Below are 22,027 nucleotides of genomic sequence, written 5' to 3'. Positions count from 1 at the left end.
GGCAGAGTAGGGCATCACCTCACCAGAGCAAGGCTTGGTCTGCCCCTTTCCCCGCATACAAGCACCTGAAATGTTTTGAGCCAGCAATCTCTAGCCTCTCACCACAAGGTTTCCGGGTTCCTGTGCTTCTTGGCTGTCAAGACTCCAAAGATTTGTGGCTGGATATTAAGAAACCTGCACTTTTATTCTCTTTATCCAAAAGAGGCAGCATGAGGCTTGTTTGTTCTTTCTAAGACCTTCCCTCCTTTCTGTGTCCTCATCCTGAGATAGTCCTTGTAACGCCTCTCCTCTCTCCCCTTCTCCACGACAATGGAGGGGAACAACGGAAAAACCAATCTATGAGTGGCAAAAAATGTTAGAGTTACAATGTAGTAAGGAAAAAAAAAAAAAAAAAGCAGTATACAACAGGAAGAAGAAAATTGTGCAAAAGAGGTAATGGCTTAAGCGACAAAGGTGAAGTGTCACATGGGGCGCCTGGAACAAAGACAAGATGGCGAGGGCTTACAGAATGATTCTGATGGTAGATGGGGGCTGCTGGTGCTGCCTGGAGCAGCTGTGGACCTGCAGTGGCAGTTTCCTGCTCCCTCTCTGCAGCAGTGATGGTGGCAGCGGCGATGGTGACGGGTGTCTCTCCCTGCAGAGCTCTGTTTGGTACTGCCTCTACCATCAGTCCGCCATGCTGGGCGTGTGCATGGGAATCAGCTCTGCCGCTTCACTGCCTCTTCCTCCCACCCTGCTGGGCTCCGTTTGGCTTGGCTGAACTCACTTGGTATCAGTGTCACCACTCTGGGTTGCATTGTTCTGCTGGAGCGGAAATACAGTCCCAGATGCCACCCTGGCCCTGATGGTTTCAGCCATGTGTCAGAGCTGTCACTTCTGTGCCACCCATCTCAGCCCCGTGTCCTAAGAAATACTGTGGAAGGACAAAACTGGGGGGGCTGGGGCTGGGGGGGGGAAACGGTGGTGGTGCTTTGGTGCCAAGGCCTCTGTGCTAGAGGGAGCCAGACAGAAGGATCCCCCTTGCATTTCCGGTCATGGCATTTCCCTGCTGAAATCCTACTATGGCTATGATGTACAATGTTTGGAAGAAATAGTGCTGAAAGATCCATGACCTCGTCTCTGTAGCTAGGAGAAAGCTCTAAATGCAATTAAAGCAGTGCTTCTCCTTGTTTGCTGCTTTCAAGAGCTGAGGAAGGTCCAGGTGGAACATTATTGGCCAGAAGCATTGGTGGCCAAAGACCACTAGCGTGGTTCCTCACATCCTGGTCCCTTCTCAGTGCTCAGCTTCTCGGTGTGGGCTACAGGGGCTTAGTGTGTTCTTGGAGTTACTCTTAGATGCCTTGAGCAGCAGGTTCTGGACTAGGAGGGCTTTTTGTGTTGCTTTGTAGCAGAGGAGAGCTTTGCAGGCTTTTTTTGGCCTGAGCTGTAGAGAAGGCCTGGTTCTATGCATGAATTCACAAACCAGCCTAGGGTGGCTGCTATTGTGATGTCAGCGGCCGCATCCCAGCGTTGTCAAGGCAAAGTTGCTGTGCCGAGGCCCGGAAGGGCTCAGTGCGCAGAGCAGCTCTGTGGCACGCTCGCTGCAGGCGGAACCTGCTGATCGCCGAGGTCTCTGCCAGCAGGACTCTTGAGTATTTTTGTTTTTTCCCCACAGGCGTTGTCTGGTGCAGACTTGAGCAGCACTGCTCAAGCCATGGAGAGGGTGTGTGCTGCAGTTTGCACGGCTTTCTCCTTGGCTTATTCTGGGTACTTTTTCACCCACCTGGCACGTAAGTGGACTGTTTTGTTCAGTGCGGCATATGGAAACCAAAATGCCACCAAGAGGCCTTTAGTTGGGTAAAGCTGCTGTCAACAGCTGCAGCTAAGAAGGGGGTGTCTCTAGCCAGTGGGGCGTGGGGCAGCATTTGTAATGTAGCCTGCAGGGGTTCCGCTCCTCCCGTGGCATAGCCTGTGGCAATGGAGTCTGCAATCTCCCCAGTTTGCTGACTCAAGCAAGACAACTTCCAAGATAGGAAGACTGGGAGAGCTTGACAGGAGTCCTTGTGAAAGCTGTGCACTGCTCTCCAGGACTGAGGGAAAGTCCCTCAGTTCAAGTCTTCTTGTCTGCATTCCCTCATCCCAGGACGTGCCTGTGGAACTTGACACTTCCTGCGTGCTAGAAGAGCCATTTGTTCTGTGATGAAACCACAGACTCAGCTTGGAAAAGGCCTCTGAGATAGACATTTCAGAGGAGTTCTTGTGTGCTGCTGAAGCCAGGAGCTGTTCCTGTGCTGTGTCACCACAGAACTGCCACCATGGTTAAGGGGGACTTGGGCGAAGCTATTTTGGGGAAAGGCTTTCAGTAAGCCCATGGCAATTGCTGCATGCAATCTCTTCAGAAAACTGAAGTACAGGAAAGAGAGGAGCTGTAGCTCCTGCTGGATGGGGTGGGGCAGAAGCTGTAATGCCTAGTACAGAACCACTCAGACTTTCTCAGTCTCAAGTTTCTATGGGTTGAGTGGCCAAAGAGGACAGAAGGTAGACACGAGGCAGTGGTTTGTGCTGTTGTCTTGCTTGCTGTGTGACACAAGGCTTGCTGCTGGAGTGACGTAGTGAAAACAGAATGATCTGTCTTTGGGTTGGTGACTTTCTGGTAGGCTTGCCCAGCACAGGCAGTTTTCTTACAGCATCTGGTTCTTTTTCCCTTGTGTGTTGCAGGTCACGTCACCCGTGCCTGGAGAGAATCCGGTCCTTGGGTGAGTGGGAAAGGAGCCTTTGGCGTTGGTAGCATTTGACAATTGTGGAGCAAGCTGTGAGCTGGGCCTGTTGCAGTCCAGCGCCAGCCTGCTTGGATGAATGGAAGTACAGTGCAGGCTCTTCGCAGAAGCAGCCGCAGCAGCAGCAGCAGTAGCAGCTGCAGGAGGAGTTGGATCCCGGGCTGTTTCCTCCAGTTCCTTTTCAGAGCTTTTAAGCAGCTGAAAGTGGGGTTGCTTGGTGCTTTAAGCCATGATGGAATTTCTCCTGTAGAAGAGAGTGCAGTCCCATCGAATTGGCCCATTCTACTTGAGTTTGAACAACTTAGAATGCCATTTCTGTGCAGATGATTTCTCCTTAGTGCATCTGGCTCTAGAGCTGAATATAAAGAAGGTTACCAGTCCCTCACGCTGCTGTCTGTCTGCAGAGCCCAAAACCAACCTGTGAGCCTCCTCTGGCTGCACGTCTTCCTGAAGAAGAGGCCGAAGGGGAGGAAGATTCCCACCAAAGTGCACCTGCTGCCACTGCAGGGCCTGAGCATCCAGCATCAGTAAGTGGCACCTCTGGGTAGTCCTGTGGCTGGAACAAAGCATAGCTGCAAGTTTCTGGTCAGACAGCACCTCCCGTGCCTGGCTGAAGATGCTGAGGGCTGGAATCCTTCCAGCTCTTCCAGAGCACTTCCCCCAGCCTGTGAGGCCTGGAAAAGGGGTGTGGAACTTGGACGCTTAGGCATCGCTTTCCTACTGTTCTGACAGGGGCTGTGAATTTGTCTTAGCCAGAGACAAGAGGTAGCATTAGGATGTCTTGGGATGCTCCTGGGGTACAAGTGAAGCCCTTTGTGCCCAGTGGCTGTGCAGGCTCCTTGTCCCCAGTGAAGAGAGCAGTGCAAAGATGCAGTTCACAGCCTTGCAGGATATGAGGAGACACTGTCCCCAGGAGGGACCAGGCCCTCCCCACAGAACAGCTAAAGTCAGTCAGTAGCTAAAGGAACAGCTGAGTTGCAGCGGGGCCTGTAGCTGAATATACCGAAGGTTCTGAATGACAGGTTCTTTCCTGACCCTCATGCTGCTGTCTGCCCACAGAGCACAGGGGCAGCGTCAGCACCTGCTCTGGCTGCCTCTGCACCCGAGGAAAAGGCTGAAGAGGAGGAATCCGCTGCCAATGAACCTGCCCCTGCTGTCAGCCTGCGGCCTGAGCAGCCCACGTCAGTAAGTGCCTGTTTTGGCTAGCAGTGTCTTTGGTGTCATTTTGTCCGTCATGTAAAAGCAGCCTTTGGATTTTGCGCCTTGAGCTGGAGAAGTGGGCTGCGAAAGCTGAGAGGTGAAGAGCCCTGGGTGTGGCCAGCAGCGTCTTCCTAGGAGCTTGCATTTGAAATGGGATCGGAGGGGCACCTCCGACGTGCAGGCATGTTTGTGACCCAAATGAATTTCTTGTCCCAGAGCTCCACCTCCTGTGTCCTGGTACCTGCACGAGCTGCAGCTGAAGGCCCTGAAGAAGCCTCCAGTCCCCAAGCTGGAAACTCAAGCCTGAGCAGCTCGTGCACCTGGAGCACGACTAGTTCCTCTGGCAGCAGCTGGAGCACGACTGGTTCCTCTGGCAGCAGAGAGCAGCTGGGAGAGAGGACAGAGGACAAGTGCCTGGCCATGCTGAGTATGTGCTTTGTGATCCTTGTCCGCCGGAGCAGTGCCTTGTGTGTGCGCGTGTCAGCAAGAGCTGTCCCACCTCCTGCTCCTCCTCAGCTGAGTGCCAGGTCCTGTGGCCTCCACACAGGACCTGCTGTTGTGCTTTGAGGTGGTGAGGGGTCCCTGGGGTGTTGCTCCTGCCTCTGAGGGCAGCTGGGCCTGGTTTGGCTTTGCCTGAGCTTCCCTCTATGCCAAAAAGAAAACAGAGGTTGTTTCTGGCTGAGCAGGAGGCTGTGACCTAGCGAATGAGTAGGCCTCAAGGAGCTCCTGTGGGGCCCAGCTCCTGTGGGGCACGGCCCCAAGGTCATCTTCAGAACTTAGCCTGGCCTAAAGGCTGAGGGACCTCATTCCTGAGGCCCATCACAGTAGGGTATAACATAAGCTGCTGCTCTTGAAAGGCAGAGGGGCATTGTTTAGGCAAAGTCCTGCTTAAAGCTGGAGATCTCGGCTCTGCTGGAAGCACTTTGCAATATTCTTCCTGTTCTGGAAAGGGCAGCTGTTGATAAGAATTGATTCCAGAACCCAAGATGCCTTGGGTGTTTGCAAGGATGAAAGCTTTTGTTGAATGTCACAGAGTGTTCATGGCCAAGAACAGAAAGGTTTTGTTTTTCCTGCTGCCCTTAATGTTTGTAGACAACAATCACTTCTCCTGGTTGCAGTTTTCTGATCCCTGTCTCCTCTGACTGTTTCTCGATGTGCTTAGATTTTAGTGTAGACTTCTAGTTTTGGGCAGGCCATCTGTGCTGCAGGGCTGCTTGTCTTGCTGCTGTTGTTTTTGAGGTGGTGGTGGTGGTGGTGGTGGTGGTGGTGGTGGTTTTGGTTGTGGTGGTGGTGGTGTTTCCCAGCTGACTGAGTTGAAAGGGCAGAGTGTCCCAGACAGTGGGGCTGCCTTTCTGATCTGCTGCAGGGTGGGACCTCTTCTGAAGTGAACATCTTTCCTTGGGATTTTTACAGAGATGCTGGTGAGCGAGGGAGATCCTGAGGCTAAGTACACAGAACTGGAAACGATTGGCAAAGGGTGAGTGCAGCCACAGCTCCTTCTTCACAGCGGGGGGCGGTGCATTTTGCTGGTGTCACACCTCCCCAGAGTGACAGCAGGCAAGCTCCAAAGCTGTTCAGACACTGCGTTAAGATGATGCCTGATGATCTCTAAGTACTGGTCAGCATTTATAGCTGAAGTGGCCAGAAAAGTAGAGCCCTTCCTGTGTCTGGTGCACCAAAGAGAAGCAGCTGCCAATGGCTCTGGACTCAGAACACAGCCGTCTAAGGATCCTCTATTTTGAGTACTTCTCCATTTGTGTGCGCAACAGTGGAAGCCTTTGCCTGCTCCAGCTGTGGCTGCAGGCTGTGGCTGGACACTATTTTCCTTGGAAGCTGGAGAAAGGATCTGTGTCTGGAGGCTTTCCTTCAATGGCTCTTACATGGCTTCAGACTTCTCAGAAGGCCTGAGTGGTGGTGCTTGAATTTGGCAGATAGACTCCAAGGAGAGGTGTGAGAAGGCCGAACCGGCATGTGCCTGGAAAAATCCCACACATGCACAGATACAGAAAGAGAAAAGGGAGAAAAGACCCAGACGAGAATCTGTCGTGTTCCATTTACTGTTTGCCCCGGGACTTTTTTTCCGCGGTTGGACCGCGGTGTCCTGCACTTGCAGGGACTAAAGGACTTCTTCTTTCTCTGCTGCTCTTTTGTTTCTAGGGGTTTTGGCACGGTGTGCATGGCAGTGGAGACTGCCACAGGAGAAGAGGTAAGCGTCAAGCAGCGCCACAGCTTCTGCAGTGCTGTTTTAGGACGGCATTTTATCTGTCATGTCTGCAAGGGTTTGCTTTGTTCTTGTGCAATGGAGAATGCCAGTGGTTGCTGGAGTAATGATCAAGCCCCCTAGAAGTGCCAAAGGTTTCCCAGCAGTTTTGCTCCATTCTTACCGGCACAAAATGGCTTCCTGCTTGCAAGGGGTGTGTGAATGAAAATGGGGATGATAAAGTAAGGCCCTGGGGGAAGACTGTGGGCACAGCCAGTGTTGTTAGAGCTTTGCGGTGGAGAGCTTAGACCATGTTTCTCCCAGGTTTACAAGGCAAAGGGTATCTGGCTCTTTGTCCTGGGAGGTGCCCAAGCAAGCGGTCTGATGTCCAGCCACAAGGCGGTTTGGCCCAGCCCAGCTCCATCATCCCATAATCACTGTCTCCGTCTTCCCCTTGTGGTCCTGCGCCACAGACTTTGGTTCACGGTTTTCCATGTCGTTGTAGGTGGCCATAAAGAAAATTAGTCTCCTGGAAGAGAGCAGCAGTGAACTGTGCCTGAATGAAATCCAGGTCATGCGTGGCAATAAGAACGCCAATCTTGTGACCTTTCTAGACAGGTGAGTGGTTCTGCTGTTCTGCCATGAAAGGTCATCCACATCCTGCAAGGCAGCGGTTCAACCGCTGGCAGAGGATGGAGCTGACAGAGGATGGAGCTGTTAATTCCTGTTTCTGGACTGATCGACAGTGTCTTGGGAGGAGATTGCATTGGGGCTGCATTAATCTTTGCTGGCATACCTAGTTTGACGTGTGCTTTCAAAGAGCGGACTTGGCCCTGTCTTTCTTGAGCCAACAGCCTCAAAGTTCCTGTCCTCTCTCCACATTGTTTTGTTTGGTTTGGCATTTGATTTTTTTTCCCACGGGTCTTATGTGCTGACAAAACACTGTAGATTGAGTTCAAGCCCTGGAGAGCATAGCCAATGATTATTGACTTCCTCCTGTCTTCTTCTGAGAGAGACACAGGAAGGAGAATCCATCAGGAAGTGCACGCATTCATCTCCAGGCTGTTGTTTCCTCCCTTCAGCTACCTGGTGGACGAGGAAGTCTGGCTGGTGATGGAGTACATGGACGGAGGTTCTTTACACGATGTCATTAGGGAGATTCGTATGGCAGAAGGAGAGATAGCAGCTGTCTCTCGGGAGGTAAGGGATGGCGCTTGTGCTTCCCACAGCTTGGTCGGGATGGTCCTTCCAAATGGGTGATAAGGAGAGGAGAGATTTCACCTTCCGAGCTTCCTTTCTGCCTTTCTCTTATAACTGGCAGTAGCAAGAGCATCGGAAGTGCCTGCCAGTGTCCCTGCCCTTCTTCTAGTGTGTTTGTCTTTGCCTCTCTAAACACTTGCCTGGAGCCTGTGTGCGCTGCGTTCCTTCCCATTCCTTCCGCATTCCTTCCTAAGAGCAAAGGTGCTGCTGGCACCATGTCAAGCAAGTGGCAAAGACAAAGAGATACTCGCAGGACTCTCACAGAGCTCAGCCTGAAAGGAGAGCCTGGCAGCCAACGTGGTGTTGGCAAAAGCAGCCACTGTTGTCTGGCTGGAGAGAGTACAGCCACGGCAGCAGTGCTTCTTGAGTCTGTGTTTGCAGGACACTGGCCAGAGGAACAATTGCCCTTTCTCTTTCAAAAGCAAACACACCCGCACTTAGAAAAGCACTGCTGTCCTCGTGTTGGAGCAGCAGGCTCTGCTGCCTTTGCCAGCAGCCTGTCTTGCCATGGCTCACCATCCCCCAGGAAGTCAGATGTGCCACTTCCCTGCTTGTGGGACGAAATCCACTTAGGCTCGTGTTGCTTTTTCCTCTCTCAGTGCCTGCAAGGCCTGGATTTCCTTCACTCCAAGCAAGTGATCCACCGAGACGTCAAAAGCCACAACATTCTCCTGGGCTTGGACGGATCTGTCAAGTTGGGTGGGTGTTGTTGGCCAGGCTCAGCCGTGGCGGGCTGCGGTGTGGGGCTGCCTTTGGGTGACTGCCGGTTCCCTGATGCCCGTGGCAGTGCAGGCTGCCCTGCTGTGAGCGCAGAGCACAGCCACAAGGCGCAGGGAGGTGTTGCTGGGAAGAAGGGGTAGGGGGTGCCTTTGGCTTGTGTGCGATCCTTCCCAAGCAAGGCAGTTGCAGTCTAATAGCTTCAGGGGACTAAAAGCCACTGCCTGAAACTGGGGGCTTTTGCTAAGTGGCCAATTCCGTATTTCCTCGGCTGCAGGCCTGAGGAATGGCAGCAGGGCCCCTTTGCAGCTGGGATTCCACACTGCCTTCTTGGACATTGGTACCGTGGGGAATTCTTTTGTTGGCTTCCCTAATTCACGCTGGCTTGATCAGAATGGTTTTTTTCTCCTCAGCTGACTTTGGCCTTTCTGCTCAGCTCACCGCTGAGCAGAGCAAACGGAGATCGGCTGTTGGGACAACTTACTGGATGGCGCCAGAAATTTTCAGCAGGAAGCCCTATGGCCCCAAAGTGGACATCTGGTCCTTTGGCATTGTGGGGATGGAGATGGTGGAAGGAGCGCCTCCTTACCTGATGATGACCTCCCGCACGGTACGCTGCAACTACTCTCAGATACTGCTGTCACTCGGACAAAATCTGCTCCCATTCTTCTGCTTGGGAAGCTTGCTAGCAGCTGAAAATGACGGGTTCCAGGCTGCATAGTCTCTCGTGCTTCTTGTCCAGATTATCCCCTTGGCATTTGATCACGAACTGCACCAAAACCTCACGATGCCTTTTGCTTGATGGAAGCTTTGCCTAAGGGAGCAGTGAGCAGTGCTGAGCTGCATTTGATGGAATAATCCTTGGAAATAGTAGAGTTAGATAAAAGTCTGTCTTCCGCATCGCCTGTAGAGCTGGTGTCAGTGCTCAGAGAAGCAAAGGGTGCTTTTGCTGATGGAGTTGCTCCTAATTCCATCAGCCAATGAAATCAGGGGCCAAGGCAAGAGCCTTTGCATATTGGACTGGCTATGGCTGCCTCGGGCTTTGGGTTCTTTTAGTAGGGGCAGGAAAGGTATCTGCCACCCTCGGGCAGGGAGTAAAGAGCCACTGGAGAGTGGAGCTTGTCCGGTGGGGTCTGTGTGAGCAGTTTGGGGTGTGAAAGAGGCAGGTAGAGCGTGGCATTTCCTTCTGCTCTAGGTTCAACAGCTGATAAGCACCAGGGGCAGCCCGAAGCTGCAGAACCCCAGGCAACAGTCCGCTTGGTTGCGAGACTTTCTGCACTGCTGCCTGGAGACGGACGAGGACAGGCGCTGGTCTGCCCAGGAACTTCTGCAGGTAAAAGGCAAAGCGGCTGCCGGATGCGCCAGCCACCCACTGCCAGGGGCTCCTCATCTGCTCAAGTCCAAGGCCTCGGATGGGCCCCGCTCCTAAGAATCTCCAGTCTGGGGGGCTTTTCAAAGGAAAAGAGAGGAGAATCCTGGCCTAGGATGGGTTGGAAGGAGCCTTTCAAGGTCACCTAGACCAAATCTCCTTCAGCTGAAGACATCTGAATTAATGGATTTGTGGGATTGGGAGCCATGTTGGCCCCATGTAGCAAGGTCCTGGATGTGGAGACAGAGGTGCACAGAATGCCCTCCTTTCTGTATCTTTCTTGTTGCCAGAGAAAGCCTGTTTCAGCCTGGGAGGTAAGTAGAAATTAATTTCTTCTTTTTCTCTTTGGGCAGCATCCGTTTGTAACCTCCGCCGAGCCGACCTCCAGCCTGACGCCTCTGATCGTGGCAACGCAGCAGTTTATGGCCGAGAGGAGATTCTAGCCCTGGAAGAGGCCATAGTTGTTTATTCTAGTTCCTAGTTCCTAGTTTCTAGCTCGTAGTTTGTAGTTTGTTTAGACTGATAGTGGAAATAAATAGGATAATAAATAAAACCTTCACTGTGTTGGAAGCTTCCCTTTGTTCTCACCCTGTCATTAAGGTCTAAATTTGCTTCGGAATGGTCAGGTGTTTCTTAAATGTGGGAAGAGCCATAGATGGGGTTTGTGGCATGGATTGGAAGCGGGCAGAAGTCTTGTGGCTTTGTTGCCGCCAGGCACAACCTGTTGTCGAGAGACAGGCTTGCAGCTGTGACTAGAGGAGCAGAGTGGGGCAAAACAGAGCAGAGCAGTGGTGTCACTGCTGGGGTTGCTGCTGTGGCTGTGGTTGCACTGCAGCTCTTGGGAAAGGTTGGGAGTGTCTGTGTTGCTGTGGGCAGAGGGGGAGGGAGCCTGGCTTCTCCACAGGCTCAGGCACAGGCGAGTGTCCAGTGGGAAGGCGAGTTCTGCCACGGGAACTAAGGCCTACATGAGGGAGTGAAAACTGGTGCAGTTTGGATCTGCGTGAGCCAGTGTGGAGGCCTGTGGGCCTGCTAGGGGACTTCTTGAGTCTATGCTCTGGAAGAACGTCCCCTAGACTTTAACCTTTCCCATGGACTCCTGTTTTTTGTCTCAATGTACGTTTGATACCTTATTAGTGATATCCAGTGATCATATAGGGATTATTGAAAATCATTTACTTTGCGATGTTTGGTGATAATTGAGGGTATATTTGACGATCACTTACATTTAAATTTTAGTTGCACAATATTTAACCGATTTCCTTTCCCAGTTCTCGTATTCCATCCCCCGCTTCCCTGAACCCACTATCCCTGAGAAGGACAGGACTGGAGATGGAACCTGCTCAAGAGCACAGGCCAGCCACCAGCCATCTGCCATCTCCCCTCCTTTTCTGTGCCCTTGCCAGGACGGTAGCGGCCATGCCTCCCCGGATTCTACCCTAACCCACTTTGCGACAGCCCCCAACCCTGCTCCCGCTTTCCTATTGTATTAGCAGTCCCCGATTTTTGTTGTAATTCATGTTTCAGAGATTACGGACGTAGGCGACCCCCAGAAGCCAGTCGACCCAGTTATTTTATTTATTTAGGCAGGAGAGCCGGCACCCTCCATACAGCCGGAGGAAGGGCTCTGTTGCCCCCACAGGAGACCCGTGCCCAGCCCCGCCGTAAGGTCCCCCACAGGCTAGTCCCCCACAAAATCTCTCCTTTTGATTTGTGTGGTTGGTGAAGGGCACCAGGGGAGGGTGCCACCACAAGTCCTTTTGATTTTCTGTTCTCTTTTGTTTTGTGGTTAAGTGAGGGGGAATGAAGTGACGGAGAGCTGCCTGGGACTCGGGCCCTCAGAAGTGAGGGGAAATGAAAATTGGATTTACTTATTGTTTAGTTATGCTCCGCAATATCAACCCGCCTGTTTCTTTAATTCTCAAGTTTAGTTAATGTCTATCAAGTATTGTGTTGTTTTTAGTTAGAACAAGGTTATTATTTTTACTACGATTGTTAGACCTTTCATTTTAAATAAAACCAAAAAGGGGGCAGTTGTGGGAGCTTGTCCTGGAGGGGATGGGCCATGCAGTGGCCACACATCAGACAATCAACGACCAACACGAAGACTCGGGAGAAGAGAAGCCACAACGGATGACACCCAGAGAACTTATGGTGAGCATATCATGAAGAGTAAAGGACTCTGGGACTGACTGGGAGTGGCCATGCAGATCAACAGCCGGTGATTGGCCAGAAGGCTTCTGGAACTTGCCATGAAAGACTATATAGATGTATGTATATCTCTATCTCTATCTCTATCTCTATCTCTATCTCTATCTCTATCTCTACTTATAGCTGAATCTATAGCTATAGCTATCACTATAGCTATCTATATCTATGTAATCTATATCTCTATCTCTATCTCTATCTCTATCTCTATCATCTATATCTATATCTATATCTATATCTATATCTATATCTGTCTACCTGTGTTGACCTCACTTTGGCATCTTCTGAAGCAGCCTCTTTATGTTTTGTTTTGCACCCTTGTTTGTGCCCTTTTATTTATGAAATATCTTCAGTTTTGGCACTTCAGTTGTACCCGTCTCTTCTCTGTTGCTCTGCCATGGAGCACACCACAGTTATGCTGCCGAGACCGGAGAGTTTCCCCTCGCGCCCCACGGATGCCCGGGGTGTTGTTGCTGATTCTTCTCTGGCCGCCCCACTGCTAGCTGGGTCGTGTGGGGCAGAGAAGGGAACCGGCACCCAGAGAGGGATCATTTCAGTGCCTTTCAGAAAATGACAGCAGAGCAACCTTTCTCAATAAAGCCATCTGAAATGACTTCATTGTCCTAGTAGTCTGGATTGTCTCAGGGCTGGGGATCAAAGATATAACAAAACTCAAGAGGCTCCAACCTCCCCAGCATCTCATTTCAGTCAAGGCTTCCGACCAAATACCTTCCTGACTTTACCTAACGCTTCAGTGGTTCTCAAACCCAAACTCTTTCTTTCTTCTTGTCTTCCGTCAGCTTTACCACTTATGCCTTCTTGGTCTACAGCTGGAGAGAGTTTTCCAGCTGCCACCTCTGCTCCTCTGTCAGCCCCTTTTCCTCCTACTTCCAGGAAGCTCCCTTCCTTCCTTCCAGGGGCCACCCACAGTTCCACATGCCTTTCTTGTGCACAATCATGCTCTACACACCACCTACCATTATTACACCTACTTGCCTTGGTGGAGTAATTTTGTGCTTTGCTCTCAGGAGACGGGAAGAGGTCTAAAAATTTGCCTAAGATAAATGTAGGGAGGAATTGTCTCTCCCCACTGTGGCAACCAGAGAGAAGATACAAAACTTTTAAAATATTGCTTGCAACAAACGTATCTAAAACCTATGCACGTAAATGTCTTAAAAGGTAGCAAGATAAAAACATGTAAACACTCAATGCGGTGAAGAAGAGCAATTCTTCAGTCCTGTCACCACTTCATCTTTCCGTGAAACACCTCTAGGAGGAGAAAACTCAGTCCCATTTGAACCTGCTTCAGACCGAGGAACTATCCCCTTGGTATTCTTTTGTCTTCTCTGCCACAGAAAGTTTTGGTGATCCTTTCATTAAACCAACAAAAAAAGCCTGTAAAAAGAAACTGAGAAGACATCAAGAAAGCAACAATCGCCAATAAGCCTTATTTGGCAAAAGTTATCTTATTTAAATTATCCACTGCCGTAACAATACTGATGAGGATTCTTAGCACCATGTAGGCAAACCAAAGTTAGAGTGGCCAACCATCCTTTTGAGACCTTTTCAGTTTTAGGTGACATGGGCTTTTGGTCGGATCTACACGTTCTGTTACATTCTATTTTGCAAATTTAGACTGCAGTCCATAAGCCAAAATTTCTTTTCCACGGGTCAGGTAGTATTTGTTCTAGGTGTGTGATGTTAGAGTGGTCCTCAGGGAAAAGGACATGGCTCTCTTTTCTTTCTTGTTCTCTTACCCCTCTGGCACTCAAAGCCATACTTGCTATTATAGACACTAGGTACAAGCTCCTGCTAGCATGGTTAACTAATTCAGGAGCAAACAGCCATGCTGCCATACTAGGGACATTGCTCTGGAAATGGGCAGAAAGATAAACCATGGAATGCTTTTCACTTCAGAAATGTTCCATTGCAGCTTTATCTGCAGCGGAGTTCCATTTACTGTACTGTCCAGTACAATTCCGTGCCTCCAGAGCTAACGTTAAGCACATAATTTGGGAGTCTCGAGCTGTAAATCTCACAGCCCTGGCATCAAAAGTCCTTTCGCTTCTGGTGAAGCGGCTCTGTATTCCAGGTCTGGACATACACCCAGTCTCCTGCCTGGTGAGGATATACTTGAACATTCAGGGTTATTAGTGAGACCAAAACAACCAACTTGCATGAGGAGAAAAGCATTTTCTCCTAAGGATTCTCCTACAGAGTCTCTAGTGGCAGCATTTCGGCCTCCAGCCTCTGGTGGCAGACAGGGCTCAATACCCACTGCTGCCAGAAGGAGACGCTGCAGGAGCAGTCTGCAAAGCTTCTTTAAGAATACAAGGAAACGGACTCTCCATTTAGTCCCCATTTTATTTCCAGAAAGCCTCTTAGGATGGCTGAATTCACCACCCTCTCGCAACCCAATTTTGGAGGTGGTCCCGAGATTTTGTTTTTTTAATCTTGATCCTTAAATTTTGAACTAAATTACAATAACCCAGAAGAAGGGAAACGGGACATCAGCTGTTTCTCATGCATTGCTTGGGGCTTCTCCCCCGCTCCAAGGGGTCCAAACTCTTCACGCAACAGATTGTTCCCCGGGCAAAAGACCAGGGCTTTTCACCATGCGCTTCTTTCCCAAAAGGATTTATTTCATTTCCCCCCGCCCCCCACACCCATTAGCAAAATTCTCAAAGCATTCTCCATTTCTCTTTCTTTGGGATCATTGCTAATTTTCCCGTGTAATTCAACCACTTCTGTTGCAGAGGGAGGTACCACTACCCTACACTGCCTCCTGATAAGCAAATTGCTTCTTTATCAGCAGGCAGGGCTTGGGATGAGAAGGAGGGAAGAAGATTGGCTTTGCTGAGTCGAACCTCGCCTCCAGAGAGCGGAGGAAGGTGACATCATCTTCGGGGCACCCCCCTCTGTATGTTTTAGGGGTGGGCGGAGTTTAGGCTGAAGGGCAGCGTTTGACTCGGAGGCATTAAACCCCTCGCAAGGGCTGCGGGGGTAACCTTGCAGTCAGGGAGGCCTGGCTGTTCCTCGAGTCTAGAAAACGCTGGTTCCAGGCCTTCCCCAGCCGAGTTCAGTTGCAAGTCTAAAGCTCTTTGGCTTTGGACCAGCGCGTTTAACTGGCTTCTCAGGTTTTGGGGGCTGGCTTCATCCCTGCATTCACTTCCTGCTCCGGCGGCCTGAGGCTGGCTATTGTTTCAGGCTCTAAGGCAATTTGCAACTGATTCAGCTCCTTTTCTAGCTGTTGGCAACTTACAGCTCTCTGAGTCAAATCTCCATGCATATGGATACCAGGCATGGTCCTTTCCTGGGATTTTAAATTTTTCTTCTACCAAAATTCATGTTTTCTCCACAAGTAACTGCGGATGGTGCAGGCTTTTCTCAGTCTCCATCTCTCTTTAGGGCTGGACAAGCTTTATATATAAGCTTTTAGCAGGTCTGCCAGTGGAGAGCAGTTGAGATCAGCTTCTGCGTGGGATTCTATTACTTTTCTGCCAGAAAATAGCAGCTTTGACTGCAAATTTATTTCTCCTTTATTATGTCATGAGCAGTTACTGCTGTATAAAATGGCCATGTCACCTCAAGAACAGCCTGCTCATTGTGCCAGTTAAAATGTAAGGCCCCAAAAACGTTGCTCTATGGGACACTTTAAAAGGACTTAAACTTGTTCACGTACTCGGACGTAGAAAAGCAGGAGAAATACTGACAAGACGTTCTCAAGAGGTCGGAATGACAAAAATAATCTTCACTGGCAACTTCTGAAAATCAGAGAACTTTGGCAAAAAATTTAGAGCGGGATTCAATCCACATGAAACATTCCATCAAGCATTAACTTAGCCCATTCAACTTCACAAACTCCAAGCCTGTTAGATTTTAAGTTACTCAAAAATCTGAGAGGATGGAATTGGAAGAATAAAGGGGAAGAGAGAAGGAGAGAAAATACCTAGAAAAGAACCAACATAGCTACCAATCCTGGTTCCAGTGGTGTTCAGCTGATAGAATTCCAAGAGGAGGTAGGGCCAAGACATGTGGTTGCCATGTCTCGGGAGTTAAATACCCTTTGGCTTTCCTGGGGCCTTCCCCAACATGGGGCTCCCACTCACCCGGCCTTTTAGGAGCTGAGTTAGGGGTTCCAGACACAGGTGTGGAGCGTTGCCTCTGCTGTGCCAGGGATCAGCGGCCACTGCTGGGCTGGGATACAGGCCTGGCAGTGTGGGGTGGGCAGAGTAGGGCAACACCTCACCAGAGCAAGGCTTGGTCTGCCCCTTTCCCCGCATACAAGCACCTGAAATGTTTTGAGCCAGCAATCTCTAGCCTCTCACCACAAGGTTTCCGGGTTCCTGTGCTTCTTGGCTGTCAAGACTCCAAAGATTTGTGGCTGGATATTAAGAAACCTGCACTTTTATTCTCTTTATCCAAAAGAGGCAGCATGAGGCTTGTTTGTTCTTTCTAAGACCTTCCCTCCTTTCTGTGTCCTCATCCTGAGATAGTCCTTGTAACGCCTCTCCTCTCTCCCCTTCTCCACGACAATGGAGGGGAACAACGGAAAAACCAATCTATGAGAGGCAAAAAATGTTAGAGTTACAATGTAGTAAGGAAAAAAAAAAAAAAAAAGCAGTATACAACAAGAAGAAGAAAATTGTGCAAAAGAGGTAATGGCTTAAGCGACAAAGGTGAAGTGTCACATGGGGCGCCTGGAACAAAGACAAGATGGCGAGGGCTTACAGAATGATTCTGATGGTAGATGGGGGCTGCTGGTGCTGCCTGGAGCAGCTGTGGACCTGCAGTGGCAGTTTCCTGCTCCCTCTCTGCAGCAGTGATGGTGGCAGCGGCGATGGTGACGGGTGTCTCTCCCTGCAGAGCTCTGTTTGGTACTGCCGCTACCATCAGTCCGCCATGCTGGGCGTGTGCATGGGAATCAGCTCTGCCGCTTCACTGCCTCTTCCTCCCACCCTGCTGGGCTCCGTTTGGCTTGGCTGGGCTCCCTTTTGGCTTGGCTGAACTCACTTGGTATCAGTGTCACCACTCTGGGTTGCCTTGTTCTGCTGGAGCGGAAATACAGTCCCAGATGCCACCCTGGCCCTGATGGTTTCAGCCATGTGTCAGAGCTGTCACTTCTGTGCCACCCATCTCAGCCCCGTGTCCTAAGAAATACTGTGGAAGGACAAAACTGGGGGGGCTGGGGCTGGGGGGGGGAAACGGTGGTGGTGCTTTGGTGCCAAGGCCTCTCTGCTAGAGGGAGCCAGACAGAAGGATCCCCCTTGCATTTCCGGTCATGGCATTTCCCTGCTGAAATCCTACTATGGCTATGATGTACAATGTTTGGAAGAAATAGTGCTGAAAGATCCATGACCTCGTCTCTGTAGCTAGGAGAAAGCTCTAAATGCAATTAAAGCAGTGCTTCTCCTTGTTTGCTGCTTTCAAGAGCTGAGGAAGGTCCAGGTGGAACATTATTGGCCAGAAGCATTGGTGGCCAAAGACCACTAGCATGGTTCCTCACCTCCTGGTCCCTTCTCAGTGCTCAGCTTCTCGGTGTGGGCTACAGGGGCTTAGTGTGTTCTTGGAGTTACTCTTAGATGCCTTGAGCAGCAGGTTCTGGACTAGGAGGGCTTTTTGTGTTGCTTTGTAGCAGAGGAGAGCTTTGCAGGCTTTTTTTGGCCTGAGCTGTAGAGAAGGCCTGGTTCTATGCATGAATTCACAAACCAGCCTAGGGTGGCTGCTATTGTGATGTCAGCGGCCGCATCCCAGCGTTGTCAAGGCAAAGTTGCTGTGCCGAGGCCCGGAAGGGCTCAGTGCGCAGAGCAGCTCTGTGGCACGCTCGCTGCAGGCGGAACCTGCTGATCGCCGAGGTCTCTGCCAGCAGGACTCTTGAGTATTTTTGTTTCTTCCCCACAGGCGTTGTCTGGTGCAGACTTGAGCAGCACTGCTCGAGCCATGGAGAGGGTGTGTGCTGCAGTTTGCACGGCTTTCTCCTTGGCTTATTCTGGGTACTTTTTCACCCACCTGGCACGTAAGTGGACTGTTTTGTTCAGTGCGGCATATGGAAACCAAAATGCCACCAAGAGGCCTTTAGTTGGGTAAAGCTGCTGTCAACAGCTGCAGCTAAGAAGGGGGTGTCTCTAGCCAGTGGGGCGCGGGGCAGCATTTGTAATGTAGCCTGCAGGGGTTCCGCTCCTCCCGTGGCATAGCCTGTGGCAATGGAGTCTGCAATCTCCCCAGTTTGCTGGCTCAAGCAAGACAACTTCCAAGATAGGAAGACTGGGAGAGCTTGACAGGAGTCCTTGTGAAAGCTGTGCGCTGCTCTCCAGGACTGAGGGAAAGTCCCTCAGTTCAAGTCTTCTTGTCTGCATTCCCTCATCCCAGGACGTGCCTGTGGAACTTGACACTTCCTGCGTGCTAGAAGAGCCATTTGTTCTGTGATGAAACCACAGACTCAGCTTGGAAAAGGCCTCTGAGATAGACATTTCAGAGGAGTTCTTGTGTGCTGCTGAAGCCAGGAGCTGTTCCTGTGCTGTGTCACCACAGAACTGCCACCATGGTTAAGGGGGACTTGGGCGAAGCTATTTTGGGGAAAGGCTTTCAGTAAGCCCATGGCAATTGCTGCATGCAATCTCTTCAGAAAACTGAAGTACAGGAAAGAGAGGAGCTGTAGCTCCTGCTGGATGGGGTGGGGCAGAAGCTGTAATGCCTAGTACAGAACCACTCAGACTTTCTCAGTCTCAAGTTTCTATGGGTTGAGTGGCCAAAGAGGACAGAAGGTAGACACGAGGCAGTGGTTTGTGCTGTTGTCTTGCTTGCTGTGTGACACAAGGCTTGCTGCTGGAGTGACGTAGTGAAAACAGAATGATCTGTCTTTGGGTTGGTGACTTTCTGGTAGGCTTGCCCAGCACAGGCAGTTTTCTTACAGCATCTGGTTCTTTTTCCCTTGTGTGTTGCAGGTCACGTCACCCGTGCCTGGAGAGAATCTGGTCCTTGGGTGAGTGGGAAAGGAGCCTTTGGCGTTGGTAGCTTTTGACAATTGTGGAGCAAGCTGTGAGCTGGGCCTGTTGCAGTCCAGTGCCAGCCTGCTTGGATGAATGGAAGTACAGTGCAGGCTCTTCGCAGAAGCAGCTGCAGCAGCAGCAGCAGTAGCAGCTGCAGAAGGAGTTGGATCCCGGGCTGTTTCCTCCAGTTCCTTTTCAGAGCTTTTAAGCAGCTGAAAGTGGGGTTGCTTGGTGCTTTAAGCCATGATAGAATTTCTCCTGTAGAAGAGAGTGCAGTCCCATCGAATTGGCCCATTCTACTTGAGTTTGAACAACTTAGAATGCCATTTCTGTGCAGATGATTTCTCCTTAGTGCATCTGGCTCTAGAGCTGAATATAAAGAAGGTTACCAGTCCCTCACGCTGCTGTCTGTCTGCAGAGCCCAAAACCAACCTGTGAGCCTCCTCTGGCTGCACGTCTTCCTGAAGAAGAGGCCGAAGGGGAGGAAGATTCCCACCAAAGTGCACCTGCTGCCACTGCAGGGCCTGAGCATCCAGCATCAGTAAGTGGCACCTCTGGGTAGTCCTGTGGCTGGAACAAAGCATAGCTGCAAGTTTCTGGTCAGACAGCACCTCCCGTGCCTGGCTGAAGATGCTGAGGGCTGGAATCCTTCCAGCTCTTCCAGAGCACTTCCCCCAGCCTGTGAGGCCTGGAAAAGGGGTGTGGAACTTGGACGCTTAGGCATCGCTTTCCTACTGTTCTGACAGGGGCTGTGAATTTGTCTTAGCCAGAGACAAGAGGTAGCATTAGGATGTCTTGGGATGCTCCTGGGGTACAAGTGAAGCCCTTTGTGCCCAGTGGCTGTGCAGGCTCCTTGTCCCCAGTGAAGAGAGCAGTGCAAAGATGCAGTTCACAGCCTTGCAGGATATGAGGAGACACTGTCCCCAGGAGGGACCAGGCCCTCCCCACAGAACAGCTAAAGTCAGTCAGTAGCTAAAGGAACAGCTGAGTTGCAGCGGGGCCTGTAGCTGAATATACCGAAGGTTCTGAATGACAGGTTCTTTCCTGACCCTCATGCTGCTGTCTGCCCACAGAGCACAGGGGCAGCGTCAGCACCTGCTCTGGCTGCCTCTGCACCCGAGGAAGAGGCTGAAGAGGAGGAATCCGCTGCCAATGAACCTGCCCCTGCTGTCAGCCTGTGGCCTGAGCAGCCCACGTCAGTAAGTGCCTGTTTTGGCTAGCAGTGTCTTTGGTGTCATTTTGTCCGTCATGTAAAAGCAGCCTTTGGATTTTGCGCCTTGAGCTGGAGAAGTGGGCTGCGAAAGCTGAGAGGTGAAGAGCCCTGGGTGTGGCCAGCAGCGTCTTCCTAGGAGCTTGCATTTGAAATGGGATCGGAGGGGCACCTCCGACGTGCAGGCATGTTTGTGACCCAAATGAATTTCTTGTCCCAGAGCTCCACCTCCTGTGTCCTGGTACCTGCACGAGCTGCAGCTGAAGGCCCTGAAGAAGCCTCCAGTCCCCAAGCTGGAAACTCAAGCCTGAGCAGCTCGTGCACCTGGAGCACGACTAGTTCCTCTGGCAGCAGCTGGAGCACGACTGGTTCCTCTGGCAGCAGAGAGCAGCTGGGAGAGAGGACAGAGGACAAGTGCCTGGCCATGCTGAGTATGTGCTTTGTGATCCTTGTCCGCCGGAGCAGTGCCTTGTGTGTGCGCGTGTCAGCAAGAGCTGTCCCACCTCCTGCTCCTCCTCAGCTGAGTGCCAGGTCCTGTGGCCTCCACACAGGACCTGCTGTTGTGCTTTGAGGTGGTGAGGGGTCCCTGGGGTGTTGCTCCTGCCTCTGAGGGCAGCTGGGCCTGGTTTGGCTTTGCCTGAGCTTCCCTCTATGCCAAAAAGAAAACAGAGGTTGTTTCTGGCTGAGCAGGAGGCTGTGACCTAGCGAATGAGTAGGCCTCAAGGAGCTCCTGTGGGGCCCAGCTCCTGTGGGGCACAGCCAAGGTCATCTTCAGAACTTAGCCTGGCCTAAAGGCTGAGGGACCTCATTCCTGAGGCCCATCACAGTAGGGTATAACATAAGCTGCTGCTCTTGAAAGGCAGAGGGGCATTGTTTAGGCAAAGTCCTGCTTAAAACTGGAGATCTCGGCTCTGCTGGAAGCACTTTGCAATATTCTTCCTGTTCTGGAAAGGGCAGCTGTTGATAAGAATTGATTCCAGAACCCAAGATGCCTTGGGTGTTTGCAAGGATGAAAGCTTTTGTTGAATGTCACAGAGTGTTCATGGCCAAGAACAGAAAGGTTTTGTTTTTCCTGCTGCCCTTAATGTTTGTAGACAACAATCACTTCTCCTGGTTGCAGTTTTCTGATCCCTGTCTCCTCTGACTGTTTCTCGATGTGCTTAGATTTTAGTGTAGACTTCTAGTTTTGGGCAGGCCATCTGTGCTGCAGGGCTGCTTGTCTTGCTGCTGTTGTTTTTGAGGTGGTGGTGGTGGTGGTGGTGGTGGTGGTGGTGGTTTTGGTTGTGGTGGTGGTGGTGTTTCCCAGCTGACTGAGTTGAAAGGGCAGAGTGTCCCAGACAGTGGGGCTGCCTTTCTTATCTGCTGCAGGGTGGGACCTCTTCTGAAGTGAACATCTTTCCTTGGGATTTTTACAGAGATGCTGGTGAGCGAGGGAGATCCTGAGGCTAAGTACACAGAACTGGAAACGATTGGCAAAGGGTGAGTGCAGCCACAGCTCCTTCTTCACAGCGGGGGGCGGTGCATTTTGCTGGTGTCACACCTCCCCAGAGTGACAGCAGGCAAGCTCCAAAGCTGTTCAGACACTGCGTTAAGATGATGCCTGATGATCTCTAAGTACTGGTCAGCATTTATAGCTGAAGTGGCCAGAAAAGTAGAGCCCTTCCTGTGTCTGGTGCACCAAAGAGAAGCAGCTGCCAATGGCTCTGGACCCAGAACACAGCCGTCTAAGGATCCTCTATTTTGAGTACTTCTCCATTTGTGTGCGCAACAGTGGAAGCCTTTGCCTGCTCCAGCTGTGGCTGCAGGCTGTGGCTGGACACTATTTTCCTTGGAAGCTGGAGAAAGGATCTGTGTCTGGAGGCTTTCCTCCAATGGCTCTTACATGGCTTCAGACTTCTCAGAAGGCCTCAGTGGTGGTGCTTGAATTTGGCAGATAGACTCCAAGGAGAGGTGTGAGAAGGCCGAACCGGCATGTGCCTGGAAAAATCCCACACATGCACAGATACAGAAAGAGAAAAGGGAGAAAAGACCCAGACGAGAATCTGTCGTGTTCCATTTACTGTTTGCCCCGGGACTTTTTTTCCGCGGTTGGACCGCGGTGTCCTGCACTTGCAGGGACTA

This window comes from Anomalospiza imberbis, unplaced genomic scaffold (assembly GCF_031753505.1).
Source record: "Anomalospiza imberbis isolate Cuckoo-Finch-1a 21T00152 unplaced genomic scaffold, ASM3175350v1 scaffold_57, whole genome shotgun sequence".
NCBI classification, from domain to species: Eukaryota; Metazoa; Chordata; class Aves; order Passeriformes; family Viduidae; genus Anomalospiza; species Anomalospiza imberbis.
Note: the sequence above shows the minus strand (reverse complement) of the source record.